Source organism: Fundulus heteroclitus, chromosome 8 (assembly GCF_011125445.2).
Source record: "Fundulus heteroclitus isolate FHET01 chromosome 8, MU-UCD_Fhet_4.1, whole genome shotgun sequence".
Taxonomy (NCBI): Eukaryota; Metazoa; Chordata; class Actinopteri; order Cyprinodontiformes; family Fundulidae; genus Fundulus; species Fundulus heteroclitus.
The window spans coordinates 27627714-27644525 of NC_046368.1; the positions used below are offsets into that span (position 1 = coordinate 27627714).

Below are 16812 nucleotides of genomic sequence, written 5' to 3' on the forward strand. Positions count from 1 at the left end.
CAGTCTAGGTTGATGTCCAGAAAAACAGAAAGCCGATGAGCTGTCCGAAAGGAGCAAAGCAAGACAAGGAAATCCAGAGACTTAAATTGAACTGAAACTAAGCAAGGCAGACAATGGAGAACACTGGACACTTACCCTGACTAAAACCAGTCACCCCAGTTCTAAAGTCCTTACACCGGCTCGCTGTAGCTCAGAGAATAGACTTTAAAATGCTTCTGCTAGTTTAGTAATCACTGAACAACTTAGCACCAAAATACATTAAAGACCCGTTGTTACTGTATCAACCTTGCAGACCAGCCAGATCCTCTGGTTCTGGTCTACCCTGCATACCCAGAACCAGAACCAAACATGGAGAAGCAGCATTCAGCTCCTATGCTCCACAAAATCTGGAACAAACTTCCAGAAAACTACAAATCAGCTCAAACACTGATTTCTTTTAAACCAAGACTGAAAAGCCTCTTGTTTAAATCACTTTTGGCCATAATAACAGGAACACTGACCAACACATTTGATGTGTATTGATATTTTCACCTGACACAATTTAATGTTTGTTACTGGTCTCACAACCAGTGACCGTTTCAATGTGTTTATGATGTTTTAAGGATGTAAAGCACTTTGAACCGCCTTGTGGCTGAAATGTGCTGTACTAATAAACTTGACTTGCCTTGACTTGCCTTACTCACACAAGGCTCTTAGATAATCTGATGACAAGTGAAGCTCTCCTATATCAGTGCTTTGAATTGTCTTGTTACTGAAAAGGGCTTTATAAATGAACTTGCCTTGCCTTACATATAGGAGCAGAAACAGGTGGAGGCGGACTGGCTAATTACGCTGTGGTGGCAGAGAAAGCAGGTGTGGGAAATTTTGGGAGAGTACAGACAGCTGAGCCAGAATAAAGTATTTCTGAATTAAATTGAACTGATTTAACATGTGGAACTGATGGCTGGAGAGTCTCTCTCATTATTTTCTCATAAAGAACAGGATTCATGGTTCTATCATTGCAACAAGTTCTCTTGGTCCTGAAGCAAGGAAGCAGCCACAAACCACTGCACTACCATCATATTTGATAGTTGTGATTTTTTTTAAGATGATGAGCCAGTTTTTTGTGTAACATGACACACACCTTCCAAAAACATTCACTTTTCTCTTTAGGAAATATTTTACTTAAATCATCAGTTGAATACTGCATTTTACTTCTATCAGATTTTTGTCTGATATTAAAGTTTGCTTGATGATCCAAAACAAGTGTGACGGCAAATCTGTAGGAGAGCCCTATAATGTATTAATAAACATTAACCTGCTTATTTAGGCCCAGGTATATCCTGTGAAAGCATGTCCTGTCCACAGATTTCTGAGACAGGCATCAAGCATTTCTTAATTGCTCTCACCAAGCTTTGGTGTAATTAGGATCACAGTCCTTGCAGCAAGGCTTCGTCTTATCTGCAGTGCACGTGGCCTTCAATAGCATCTGGATAGACTTGAGGCTGGCCTCGGTCTGTACGCAGCTACACTTTCCAGTCTTATCTGTGACGCTTCTGTTCACACCATGAAGCCAGCCATAAACTCTCACTTATCATCTGATGCTTTGACATGGCTTTCTTTTGTCATGTGAGAAGACGTAGTTACTGCCTGCTTTGGATGTTACGATCTCACTATCAGGAGTAACCACGAATATCAGGAATAAAATCCTTTAGGCTTGCTTGTTTCTACTTAAGTGTGGGTTGAAAACAATTAAATTAAACCTCATGGAAGCTAGAACCAAACTTCTCTGGATATTTTAATAATCAGGCAAAAATTGTAAACAGATTTCAAAAATATGACTATCTTAAAAACATAGTAAGAAGGGAACTATGGACCTAGACTTTAGATACTTGGTAGTACAGATCAAAGTAATTTACAATATATTTTAAGTCAACTAAAAGGCATCACAAGGGCAGGACAGTCACATGAACCCAGATTGTCTGGTATACGGAAATAAAACTGGTTTTAATATTAGCTGAATACAACAGTTGTACCAAATCAGATTTTTTTTTTTTTTTTTGCTGCCATACCATAGCTAAATTCTGTGATGACGGAAATTGACTTTTTTTTCCTTTATGTTCATTCAGCAAATGATCCCAGCACTTTTGATAGACTTTAGCATCTTAGCAACTATACACATCAAGTATGGGCATAGAAGGCAGTGAAAGTATTTTCAACAAGCCAAAAATATAACTGACATGTTGAATTAGCATGCATTACGCTTGAAATATATGCTAACACATATTGCGTCCAAGCAGTGATATTGCAGACATTAATATTGCGTTGATGACTGTAATTCTATATATTGTGCAGATCTAGTTAACACTAGAACAGAGCCGTTCGAATGTATCCATACACTTGGAACATCATGATAGGAGTACAGGGTGTTAAACTACTCATGCCGACACGCTGTCATTTGACACGCTGTCTTCCTCCCATGCAAGTTGACCTATCTAAAAACGCGTCTTATATGCATCCAGAGATGAAAAACTATGATGCTTGAAACCTCAGCTTCTGCCAGGTATATAAAGTATGTGTAGAGTTAATAATGTGCCTGTGTTGCGATGATGTAGGGCTAGACGATAATTCAATAACAATATATATCGATCGATAGACATACATCGATGATAGAAAAAAGAATAAAAGTTTTCCTTCCTTATGCATTTTAGCAATATAGGTTAATAACACAGTCACTACATCCTCCCAACCAATCACAAACACAGACCCAGGAAGGCTCCGTCACCTTCAAACGGTTCACAGAGCAAGCATTCTTTTATCTTTTTTTAAAAACTTGTAGTTTTGGTAAAAAGTTGGTTGAATAAAGAGTTGAGTTTGAATTCAGTGTTTATGTGTTCTGCATCTAAAAATAGGTCGCTAAGCAACAGCATAAAATGGTCAGGGCTGCACTTAAAATATATGTTTTGAATTTGTTGATAATCATCGATATCGATCCAATATGATTTGTATTTAATCAATATGCTTTTTTTTCTATATCGTCCAGCCCTATGATGAGGGGTGTAAAATAACCAGGATGTTACTGGAAAATGTTACAGTTTGCATTAATAGCATTGTCTCCCTTTTTTTCCCCATACTTAGTGATCACCTGACCATCCTGGGCTGAATGTCTGGTGCTCAACACACGGTCTATAAGTTCTTTCACATTAACTGTCAATTATTGGCTGAATTTGAAAAGGGGTAAGGTTAATGTTGTTTTATTTTTAGCATTTAATATTTGGCCTGCAAGGTATATATATATATATATATATATGCTGTGATGCCTCAAAACTAATTCAGTTACAGGTTAAATGAAAGAAAAGCGAGATACCCGAAACGTCACTGATCAATAGATTTGCAATATAAATCCGAAATGTCAAACGTTTCTCAGACAAAAATAAAAACTGTTCTAAAAATTCTGCTCTGAGTGAGAGTAAGAATGATATACGTCATCAAATAGAAATAAGAAAACAAGGAAATCAATGCATGGATCACACACCAGGCATCTGAACTGAAAAACCACTGTCCCGTGATTAGCTCGAAAGCAGACCGTGTCACCTAGGTTACAACAGAAACGTCATCTAATATTGAAAAAAGATCCACAGAGGGGCTGCGTGAATGGGCTACTGTTCAACTACCTGGGTGAAAAATCAGGACAACCCGTTAAATATTCAATTCTTTGAAATTGTCACATTTAAATGCCTGATCTGTTTTATTTATACATCTGGAGAAGGGAATTATTTCATTACAGGTAAACACCAACAATTTACTTGAATTCATTTTGCCCTTGGGAGTCACAAAGTACTTTTTAATTGAACTGAATTTTACTTTTTAATCAAACAATATAAATCTTTACAAATCTTTATACAGTCCTTTGGAGACTTCTTTTAATTCCAGTGCGGTCTGCTTTGAGGTTGATCTTGACTGGTCAGCCTGACGTTGGCATGTTGGCAGTAGTTCAGAGCGTCCTTAACTTGTGGACTGTTTTCAATAGATTGGACTGAGCGATTTCAGACTCTTCTGAGACCCTTTTTAAGTCTCTTACCAGACGCACAAGCACCTTCTGAAGGCCTCACAGCTCATTAGATCTCACCATGGTGTTCAGTCTGTCTTGGTTTGTGGCTGAGAGAGACTGAAAAGGGCAACAGGACATTGACAGGGGCATCACACAACGAGGGAACAGAAAACACAGACCTAAATACGACTAAGATGGAACAGAAATCAGGGGGCTGCCATTAGAAGAAACACAAACAGAACTGGGTTATGACACCAACTTCATACCTCATTAAGAAACACAGAGTTATCATCATTTGCACCTGATGTGATACGCCTATGTGAATGTCGAGCAATTTTTAGTACAACTAAATGAAAAATTGATTACTCACCAAAAACTGCATATCAGAGAAACAAAAACTATCAAAAAGGTTAAAAATGTATGTTTTTTGTGTTGCTTGAATTTCTATTTTTTTTTTTTTTGATTAAATGTCAACATATCGGACCATGTTAGAAAGACAAGTTTTCATAGGATGTCCCATTTTTTCACACAACTAAAAGATGTTTATATCTGTCCCTGATAGGAACTGAAGAATAGCGTAAGTGGGTGCAGAGCCAATGAGGTACCAATGTAAAGTTAGTGGAATGAGAAGGCTATATACCTCACTCTGTATCTCATGTTGCTACACACTGAAAGCCTCGTTCCAATGGCTAACAAGGTAAAGGCTCTCATCTATTCCCTAGCTCCACCGCCTTAATTGTTAATAATTTCACACTTTTTTGGTATAATCTGGCTTAATCTTAAGAAAACATAGTTAATTGTTAATCGATTCTTATAAATCAAAAAGTAAATGTCTTTATTATTGATTCAAATGAATGATAACCTTGTCACACATTTGGTTTTGGTGTACAGACAGTGGTCAACAGCTCACCTAGTGGTGAAATTTCACTTATTGCTACTTTAAGATTGTTTTCAATGGTACAATTCAAGAGCTGTTTTAGATTAGTTGCACCGCACTACTTTATTTGCAGAATTTATAGTTATAGTATAAGGCCAATGAAAGTGCCAGTACAAAGATTAGGTGAAGATTCGATAATAAATCACACAAATCTATAGCATTTTCATCATAAAACCAAATTGCTGTGAAAAGGTTAAACATAGATTTTTCTCTTTAGCCAAAAATTAAAAACCATTAGGATGTAATCTGTTATAAAATGAGTGGATTTGTAATAGTATGTGGATGATAAAATAACATTATGCCTGTGAAAATGGGTTTGCTTTAAAAAAAAATAGTGTTTTTTGTTTTTCTTGTTTTCTTTTATTCAAATTTTTTTGTTGTTGCAAAAGTTTGTTTAGATGTTCTGGAACAAACCAGAAACTGACAGAGCTCTGAAATCCCTAAAATGAACTGTAAACCGCAACAATTTTATGTCACCATGGTCTGACAGGGTAGAAAGGGACAAGCTAACTGTCTCGCAGGAAAAAAGCTTTACAGTCAGAAAAATTGCGCTGACAAAGAGTATGTTTGAAGGAGTAAATGTGCACTTTAAAACTTAAAATACCATCTGTAATGCTCCAGGAAATCCCGGAACAAACCAATTTAAACACGCACTACTGGCAAGAAAGCTAGTCAGCTATCAAGCTAGAATAACCGGCAGCTTTTTTATTGCTCCAAGATACATGCAATATACAACTTTACATGAGATAAATAATGAAATATGCACAGAAATTCACAATAAATCCAAACTGATGCACCTGTTCTTGTTTTAAAACTCATTGAAGCTTTGGGTTGTTCAGTCCTTTAAGAAGCTAAGAAGTCTAGCTCAAACGAATTATTGAAAACCTGAAGTTAATACTTAATCCATGCACACCATGTGTAAGGAAGCTGTATGTAAACCACATCTCACAAGAGCTGAGGATCTGAGCTTTGTTCAACTACTTCCAACGGGGTCCTTGTCCAAATAGGTCAATATATTCAATAGATGCCTCCCCCCACCCCTCCCACCCCCAACATTTCACAGCAGCAATTGTTCCATTGTGGAAATATTATCAGGATGACTCTATCGCACCATTGAACGTTAAATTAAAGTCAACCTTTGTACAGTTGTTAATTCACTGCACATTGATTTCTGTACAATTTCAGCAACACATGCTTAAAAAGGTCCGAATGAAGCTGTTCCACCGTGTCTGGAGACGATCAAGAACCCACTGTTGCAATTTTAGTTCAAGATCGTTCGCATTTACCCTGGAGAGGCTCTAAATGAAACAAGTTTGGGAAATCTCGACACCACTTTTCCCATGACTGGCACGACCTGCTCACAGTTATGTGTTTTTCATTAGATGTGTGACTGTGGCTCATCGATGCACATCAAAAATGCTCCGGGCTGAACGAGACAGAGGCTCTCGCTCTCCAGGCAGGTACCGTCAAAAACCGTTACAGAAAGACAGATTGGGCGCAGCAGCATGATGTCACCGAAAAGGGCCGGAGAAAAGGCCGAGTCAGGAGAAAATAATGTGGAAATTGTGACAGATCAGTGACATGTTAGTTTCATCCAGCTGTTACATACATGATTATGATGATTACACAAAATGATTGCGGTCAACACAAATAATTATGGCCCGCAATTATGTAATAACTGTGACAGCCCTAATTACAGCCAAACACTCCACAACTGTGTGTAGGGAGATGTAAGCCAAAAAGTCCCCAAAAGCTCTTTCTTACCACCTACAAAAAAATACATTCTGATCAAGTCAGTATGGAGATTTTTTTTTTAAACCTACATCTTTAAAATACAAAAGCAATGCAGCAATGTAATGCATAGACATTACATTTAGGCAAATGCATGTTGTTCATGGCACCATTGGCTAACAGTAAATAGAGCAAATATAAAAACTATTGGGGACCACAATGGTTGAAGTAAGTTTGTATTATTATGGGACCCAGATATAAAGAAGTGTAGTTTTTACGCTTTCTTCTTGTATCTACTGTTTAAATCACATGTTTTAAACTTTAAAATTACACATAGTCTATTTTTTTCTCTCACTGCTTCAATGTAAATCAGAACCAACTTTACCGATTTCAGGTCAGGTCCGATTATCAAAAAATCTTTGTATTTTCTAAACGCCTCAACAACAAAACCGAGGTTTATTTATTTATTTTTATGGGTTGTGGTTTTACTTTATCCAATTCAGAAGCTTACGTACAATTGGTAAAATTGCCTTTTCTAACTGTTATAAGTTGGCTCGAATAATCTGATCATCCTTTAACAAGCTTCTCATAACAGTGTCCGGGAATTTTGGGCCATTTCGCCTGACGTTCAACGTCACTCAGTCAGGTTTGTAGGGCGACTCAGTCACACGCACCTTTTCAGTTCTACTGACAATTTTCTAAAAAGACTGACATCATAGCGTAGAGGGGGAGTGGTGGCCTAGTGGGTATAGAGCAGGTCTGCAAGGTCCCTAGTACGACTCCCACAGCCTGCCACTCTGAATCCCTGAGCCAATGAATGCTGCACACTGGCAGCCCACCGCTCCCTAATTGATGGGTTAAATGCAGAGGAAGATTTTCAGGAATATATGTTGCAATGACAATAAATATGATCATTTTAGCTTTGTGACAACCACTCCATAATACTGAATTTGTTGTACTTGATCAACTTTGTAACTACTCTGACTAGGTTTACGGCCATTTTCCATTAGGTAGACCCATTAGCACAGAACTTCCGTGGTGAGATGTTGCTTCAGGATTTCTGTCTAACATTCCTTTCTATTGATGCCATCTATTTTGTGAAGTGCACCAGTCCAAATCTTTTCTCAGTCTTATGATCCCTGTGTGTAGCGCTACAACCCCCCCCCCCCCCCCCCCCCCCCACACTGCCCTTCAATGAGTGCACAGTCATTCAGAGATGCCACGATGGTGAGAAGTTGCCAGCCCATGCTCTGGTCTGTGTATTGTAAGTCGGCGACTCTGCAAAAAGCCCCATGGTGTTGTATGCCCAGGCCACCAGCATCAGCTCTTCTACATGTGACTGTTCACACCCCTGCTGTAGTCACCAGAGGGGTAAACAGATTATCTGTGCATGCACATACGCACACGGGAGCGTGATCAACGCCATGGAGGATTATCAAGATCCTGCAGGGTAAGGCAGATGGTTTTAACAATAAATGGCATCTTTGATCGTCTCTCAGCTCTCAGTGGTGAAAGTGGGAGTCTGAGGGAGGGCAAAGGAACAGCTGACAAACCAATACGCTCCACATGCAACACACGCTGACTGGGCAATGCAAAATCCATTATCTATAAATATGTAATAAGTCTTAAAATGCTTTTTTCGCTCAATCACTACTGAAGATAGAAATCAGTCCTTCACAATTTTGAAAGGATAAGTGGGTATAGGCAACGGATGGATGGATGGATAAATGGATGGATAAATGGATGGATGGTCTTAAAATGCTGGATCTATGAATGTGGTGAAATGTGTTTTAGCAATGTGGACGCAGGTAAGGTTTTTTTTTAAAATAGTTTTGACTGTTCTAGTGGTTTTCTAGTTTTTTGAATATCAAGAGTGCCTAAAAGGATGTCTAGTTAAAATGAACTAAAACTGTAGAGATAAATGCATTACTGTTTCATCACAGCAGTGACGATATTACTGATGAATGTTGCGTTAATAATATCAGCTTCCATAATCATGCTTTTTCTTCACTTCTCAAATACTCTCTGGGACCTTTAGTATCTTGGACACTTAAATCTGTGCATCTCATGCAGTAAGACTCCGCCCAACAGACTCAAGATCACGTCAGCACGCAAAGTGTGAGCCCATGACCCCTGAAATATATTTGGCCGTAATTATTACATTTCAAACAGTCATTTCCAATACTATAACACTGTACACACTTATATTGGATGGATGACATGTTTACAAACTCAGATGTGGTCATGCAGATGTAAGATATGTAATGCCGGGCATACACTGTATGATATTTTCAATCGTGGTACTCATATACAGCTCAAACTGTACTCTTGTCTGTTAACTGGGAATAAAAGCCATTAGCGCCACAATAAATCTATAATAAAGTCAAACTACTGCACTCAAACCTTGTTTTAAAAAGTAAGTTCTTTGGTACCATCATTTCCACCTGTGAAAAAAGAAAAAAACATTAACTTATTAAAAGCACCAAAATAACAGTGATTCAGCCCAGTTAAAATGCCAGGCGTTTGTAATGAAAGAAATGACACTTTACTAATTCATTTCAAACACAAACATACAATTCAAGAAAAGATATTTTTTTCAAAAGGTGCAATATCTTGATTGCATGAATTTATGCACCCTTAAACTCATAGTGTGTTTGAAGAATCCTTTGATTCAGCTTTTGTACTGTCATCTGGACTTTCTTACTTGTGTTTTCCTCACATTTATTTAATTGTATCTTTCGAGTAGAACTATGCTTTGCAAAGAGGTTACAAAGCGTTAAACTGTACAAAGGTATCAGACGGGATAAGGTTACGTAAAAGTTCCATGGCATTAAAAAGACACAATGGCACAGTGAAAGCAGTGTCTGGAGAAAATAAGGACAAAAAGGACATTGCAAAAACTGTCCCTTTCTCCAAAACGGATAGAAAGGCCAGACTGAAACTGGATTTGGAAATTAACGGCAACATTTAAGGAGCTTCTCATTGATTTCTAAATGTGACAAGATGTTGCAGCGTTCTCCATAAGTCTGGACAAAGGAGTGGTGCTACAAAGCTGACATATTTCCTTCCACACAAAACAAGCAGGCCTGGATAAAAATCTCCCAAAACATTGTGAAAGAATGCCCTATGGTCTGATTTAAACCTTTAGGCTACAATTTCAAACGGTGAGTTTACCACAAAAGCTACACTGAGCATCATCTATAGATAGAGGACCAGAACCGTAGTGAAACATGATGTTGGCAGCATCATGCTCTGGGGGGGTTTGTTTTTTTCTTCTGAGATGGAACTACTTTTTGTCAAGCTGGATAAAGGTATGAGTGGTTCCAAGTAACAGTCAGCTTTGACCCGAACCTTCAGATGTTGCGCTAGAAAGCTGAAGATAAGAGAGATTTTTGTTTCAAGCATCACAGTGAGTCCAAGCCTATGTCCGTAGAAACAAAAGAATGACTTCATGAGAGGAAACAAAGGTTTACGGTGGCCTTGCCAAACTCTAGAACTAAAATCTAAGAAAAAAAAGGGGTGTGGGTAAGAGACGCCTATACAATCTGATAGATGTGGTTGAACCATTGCCAAGCAGAGTTGGGAAATACCGTGAAGTCAAGATGTTGGAGCGTTAGACTGCTTTCTTTGATCCAGTGAACAAACGTAATTTGCTACAAATATCGCATCGAGACAGGTTAGCTCCTCTATGAGACTCTTCCTCCGCGGGTAGCCGGCGTAAATGTGATGCCAATCAGGAGTCTGTGAGAGGCAATGGTAGTTATCAAAGTCACAGTAAAGTACATGCCGTAGGCAGCGGCTTAGAATAGCCTGAGTGAAAGTGTCCGGATAAGCTCGAGCTGCAGCACAATACTGTTAGTGTTCTGCCATCACTGCTGTTAAAATGTCTATTTATGGACACCACCACGGTGTCTCCTCCACCAGAAGATTGGTTTGGATCTCTAGCATCTTGTTACTAACAGCAGCCCACTTTGAACTGATTGAATTCAGAAGTTCGGGAGTGCGTGTCGGGTAGAAATCAGTTTGAAAAAACTCCTAACAAATGAAATGAAACTCTTACATCTGGCTCTACAGATGTGCTCATCAGCTTCCATACCCCAGCAGAGATTCAGCTCTTTGTCCGTTTTTCACTGAATATGCACCGAATATGAGTGATAGCGCAAAAAAACATTTCTGTCACTCGTGGTTAGAGGCTGGCTGAAGCCAGTTGATATCACTTTAACGTCGTCTCTTGTCCTAAATCCTGATAGTGACAGAAACAACCCAAATGACCCTGATTCAAAGTTTACGTAACCTACAGGTAAGGCAACAAATTATCCAGATTTTGATTTTAAATTCCTTCGATTCAACCAGGTGATTTGTTAGGGATAGTAAAAACAAACCAACATCTATCTGCCAGACGTATGAATAATTTTGGGCTTGACTGTAGTTACTAATACTGTGTATTGCCTCCTTCACCATCAATGACTGCTTGAAGTGTTATGCTGGGTTATTTCACGTCATTCGAGCTGCATATGGTTCAGCCAGGTCCTGAACATCGATGTTGCAAATACTTGAGCATTTTATGACAATAGAGGGACTGTTTCTTCATAATTTGTTCTCCTTTTTATTGCCAGTCTTGGTTGCTTTCAACTAAAGTGTAACAAGAATCGTCTCTTCCTGGAAAATGTTTCCAATCTCAGCCGGGTAAGAGTGGGTTAACGTGCTCCGAGAGTCTGATGACTCGATCATCTGCTGTACCACTTCTTAACAAAACACAACAGTATCCTCTAGGGTTTGATCATAAATATCAAGATGTTCACATGCCTCCTCATGAGAGGGATCATTATGAAGCGCACAGACAATATAATTTTATCACAGGATGTAATAAGAAAACTGGCCTAGTCTCAGTTGGGCCTTTTTACACCAGCATATGGTCGCTACCATAATGCTATCTATTAGATGTATTTTTCTGGTTAGATAACTTTCAATTAACAGTAGCTGTTAATTAGATTTAACCACACAGTCATCTTAAAATATATATATAAAAAACTTACTTTCATATGTACAGGTGGGACTGGAATTAAAAAAAAGAAGCAGGAAAGTCACGGTGCCTGCTGTAACGACTCCTATAAAATAAATCTGACTGAAGGATGTTTAATAGTTTTCTCATCAGTTTGTCAATTAATATTTCATTAGTAACCCTAGACTCCCTGCCTCCTGGGATATAAATATGATGTAAAATACATGCTTGTTTCTCTTGGCAACTTCTTAAAATAGGAAAAACAAGAGAACATTCAATTCATAAAACAGAAAATGGCTACAACAATAGTTATTTGCCTCAATCCGTCTACTGTGAGAGCCGGAATAAACCCATTTAAAATAAGTAGAACTGTAACAAACAATGCTAGAAAAGGGCCTGTCATTTTTGGCCACTCCACATAGTGAGAACCACAGCTAACTTTTCAGTATATTTTATAGCAATAAAATGACAGAAAGTTGATCAATTTACTTGGTGGCTTTTTGGACATCATTATCAGGGGTAGATATTAATGTGGATGGTATTGTATGTTTTACTTAGGCAATGATGTGTTTTTTTTTCTTCTTTCATGATTTTCAAGTTTGACTTTCAGACTTATTTCTGACCCAAAATGACAAGTCCAACATGGCATTATTGCAGTGTTACTTATTTTTCTTTTTGGTGTGTGTCTGTCAGCAGCCACGCATTTAATCCATCTAACTAAACCAGATGGAACTTGCTAGACAAACGGAGCATAAAGAGAGAACATCGTTTGTCCGAGGGCCAAAATCCGAAGAAATTGTAAAAGATTGTGGCTTGTTGTAGTACCGCATCTTACAAAAATATTCAGATAAATGAAATTTTCCACATTTTGCCACATTACAACCACAAACATTGATGCACTTTATTGGGATTTTGTGTGACAGACCAACAGATAGTAGAAAATGACTTTATAGTGACAGTGAGGCAATGTTTTCTTTTTTACGATGCACTGTTTTTAATAATGAGCGTCCCTAAATACATTGATTCTGTGAAGCATCTTGTGGACAACATCAAGAAGGTTAGAGATAACATTGTTGACGTTTATGTATAAATATATTTATGTGTGTGTGTTAGTGACTGCAACTGGGCAGATGTGGCTCTAGAGTAAAGTATTGTCAGTGGCCACTATGACAAGGAAAGTGCTAAATAAATTCAGTCCATTTACCATTCATGGCTTTGTAACATTTTCAGTGGTATCTTGTGCACATAATCTTAAATCAACGTTTTCCATTGTTTCTGTACAAAGTTCTTATTTATCGAGATTTTTCTTTTTCTTCTTACCGGCCGCGGGGACTGCAGATGGAAATCAGCTAAGAGGCTTGAATCTGGTACAAGGGTGTCTTTGCTCAGTTAGAATTTCAGCTAAGACTGCACAACACACTACCAACTCAGTGAAACAAGGTGGTGACAGGATCAAGTTGTGGGGATGTCTTTCCTCACCCACGGAGAAGCCGGTCAGAGTAGATGGGAAGATGGATGGAGCTACTCTGGCAGTTCTGGAAGAACCATCCAGCAGCTTCCAGTAACCTACCTAAACGTACTGTACAGCCAGACCCACATCGGGGTGCTTGATTTTGAAGAATATTCTCCAGTAGAAAATTTATGGCTAGATTTCAACTGTATTGTTCCCATACAATCTCCAGGTAAACTAAAGTTGAACTATTATGCTCAAAAGAATGGAAAAAAAGCCTGTACCTCTGAAGGCATTCAGCTGTAAATTCAACTATAGCTTGTTCTGCACAGCATTGACTCGGGGGTCATGGCAACAAATGCAGGCCACAAAAAATATAAATCAACAATTTTCCACTTCACAATAGCCAGCTACTTCTTGTTGGTCCTATTTCATTAAATCAAAAATAAAATACAATGATGTTTGTTGCTTAAGCATGATAAAATATAAAATAAGTCATTTTGCAACACAGAATGCACATGACATCTCACAGCTCACAGCAGGTCAAATACATAGCTATCAAAGCCATGAACTGTTTTCTGGACTCTTACTTAAACTGAACTGCAACTTATCCCATTGAATTCGGTCACTTTTGACAAAGGGCCTTTCTTTCCCAGACTGATTTCACATAGTGGCTCATTTAACAGCTTGACTGAGCATTCAGCTGTAGTTGCGGAGATTCACGTTGTAAGTAATTCATCTTTAAACAAGGTTTCCCTCAGAGAAAGCACACCATGCCATTTACAGCACACGCATGACAAGTAGAAGACAGACGTAAAGCAACATAAGGAAAACCCAAAGAAAGAATTTAGCGGGCCGCCTTGATTGATTTTCAAAAGGAAGGCAGCAGAACCCGAAACCTCTGTAATGGTTACACTACTGACACTTTCAGCAGAGTGAGAAAGGAAATAACTTGCAGCAATTACATGCAAAATGACTTCCAGAGTAGTCGCATTTAGAGTCTGATTTCAGCTGAATGATACAATGGAAAGCTGAGATGAGCACTAAATTAGTCAATTCATAAAGCTGGGGTTGGACTTTATCAGCCTTACTGGTCCAGTAGAGCGCGGCCCAAAATTTAGGAGCACCCTATAACCAGCATAAACATTCATCTTCAATAAATTAGCATATTCATTCCATTGAGGCTCGTTTGTCAGATTAAAAGTACTTTTTGAATTTATTTTGTATTAGTATTACTGTGTACTTTTATTACTTTAATCTGTATTTTCATTATGTCTACTGTTGTCCCTTTCACTGGAAGTATTGTGATTTATCCATGGATGTGGTTAATAAATATAGGTTTGTCTTAATGGGACCAATGTTTTTTTTTAAAGGAAATGTACCTCTGTGTAACTGTACCCTCCATCAATAATCCCTGGACAACTTGTGGCAGAGCTGGGATTTAACAGCCTGGTTGCTTAGTGTAGGTGAAATGTCTAAAATAATCTGTGTAAATAAGATATTAAGATGCGAAATGTAAGTTGTGACAAGAGCGGACATCTGTACATGTTGATATAAAACAGTTATTGAAAAAAAAAGTAAAAAGAAATAAAATTAAGTACCTTTTGAAAATAACAACCTTTAAGTTGGCATTAAACATACTTTTTATAAGGCCCGTAATTCTGTATTAAAACCATTTATTTTCATTGACCTGGTGTAATACTCTGATCTTAGATGATCTGTTTTCGTTACTGTAAAATAAATGTCAGCTGAAATAAATTAACTTTTCAAAGATATTTATTTATTAATTTATTGAATTGACTGTATACAGGCGTGGGCACCGGCTTATGACGTGAAATATCAATGCATCAAATATGGAGCATCACTCAGTATGCACCGCAGCCATCACCGCTATTCTAACACTTTAAAATGGTATGTTTTTTTTTTTTTTATCTCGATCCATTACCTCAATAATGGATTGAGATGCTGTTCATTTTGCCTTCATTTTTCTTTGTATCACTGTAAACTGCAACTTTTGTGCCTGATTTATCCAATTTATCCAAATTTATCCAAACCACTCCAGTTACATAAATGAGTGTTGTAATTTATTCTAATATTTATTTTTTGCTTGATAGTTACAAAAGATGTAGAATGAGCGATACCAGGCAGTGATCCTATTTGTTGGGGTTGAAGTAATGGTGGCGAAAAAATATAAGTTTGCTCCCCCACCTTTAAAAATGCTCCATCAGACACTTCAAAAATAAATGAAAATGAAGCATGAATGAAGACATTTCTGGAAGTAATGCAAGAGCACATTTTCTTGAAATATAGAGATCAGCCTTGCAGTTGATGTGTACGTAATTATCAATCCATTGTAACTGGCCATTGTGGGAGGTAAGGCACCAAATGTGGTCCATGAGCCCAGAGACCCATATTCTTTTAAATCTAGCCCTGCTCAAAGGGACAAAGGTCATTCTGGCATTTCTACGTGATTCAGACTTTGTGGTTCCTATGATTTTTTTCACTGTCTATATGGATTGAATAAATGATATTATATAGGTATGATTACACCGAACGTGAACAGGGTGAATTTTTGCGCACTGATCGCCTGCCGTTGGTCTCTTGAAATTTCGCCGCCGTTTCTCAATTAATGCTGACAATGCATCATATTTAAGCCCAGTTCACTTCTCCTCCAGAGATGCACCCAGTTCAGCAAGTACCACTCCCTGGAGCCGCGTCTGGAAGACGGTCCTTTCCAGTGGTCTGCCCAGGACCCAGTATGAGGATCTCCTGCCCCAGCTCTGGAGATGGATAACTCTCCAAGACACAAATTACAGGCATCTTTGGTCAGTAAATCCAGCATTGCTCAATATAATTGTAGCCTGATTTTACTGTTTCAATACAAAACATATAAAAAAACTTTTACGTGCTTAAATAAATGGACTAGGACCCTTAACGCGACGCAAATTGACAGAGAAGTTCAGATCGCTGAACTCGAGCAAATTTTATCTTTGTTGTAGTCACGCGCTCACTGCGCCTATTCGCAGTTTTGCTTCGTTCCATTCACACAATTCGTGACAGTCGCATCACTCGAAACGCGTCGCTTGAAACGCGTCGCTTGAAACGCATCGCTTGAAACGCATCGCTTGAAACGCATCGCTTGAAACCCATCGTTGAAACGCGTCGCTTGTAACGCGTCACTTGAAACGCGTCGCTTGAATCGCGTCGCTTGTAACGTGTCGCTTGAAACGCATCGTTGTAACGCGTCGCTTGTAACGTGCCGCTTGTAACGTGTCGCTTGAAACGCATCGTTGTAACGCGTCGCTTGTAACGCGTTGCTTGTAACGTGTCGCTTGAAACGCATCGTTGTAACGCGTCGCTTGTAACGTGCCGCTTGTAACGCGTCGTTGAAACGCGTCGCTTGAAACGCGTCGCTTGAAATGCATCTTTGAAACGCATCGTTGTAACGCATCATTGTAAAGCGTCGCTTGTAACGCGTCGCATGTAACGCGTCGCATGTAACGCGTCGCTTGTAACGCGTCACTTAAAACACGTTGCTTGAAACGCGTCGTTGTAACACGTCGCTTGTAACGTGTCGCTTGTAATGCGTCGCTTGTAACGTGTCGCTTGTAATGCGTCGCTTGAAACGCATCGTTGTAACGCGTCGCTTGTAACGTGTCGCT

The 16812-nt window shown here is 38.7% G+C and overlaps 1 protein-coding gene across 1 annotated transcript in view; it reads right to left on the reverse strand.

Annotated features, from left to right (window-relative positions):
• Positions 1 to 16812, reverse strand: part of pde8b (phosphodiesterase 8B) — a 68571-nt gene that overhangs the window by 50541 nt on the left and 1218 nt on the right. The window lies entirely within an intron of this gene.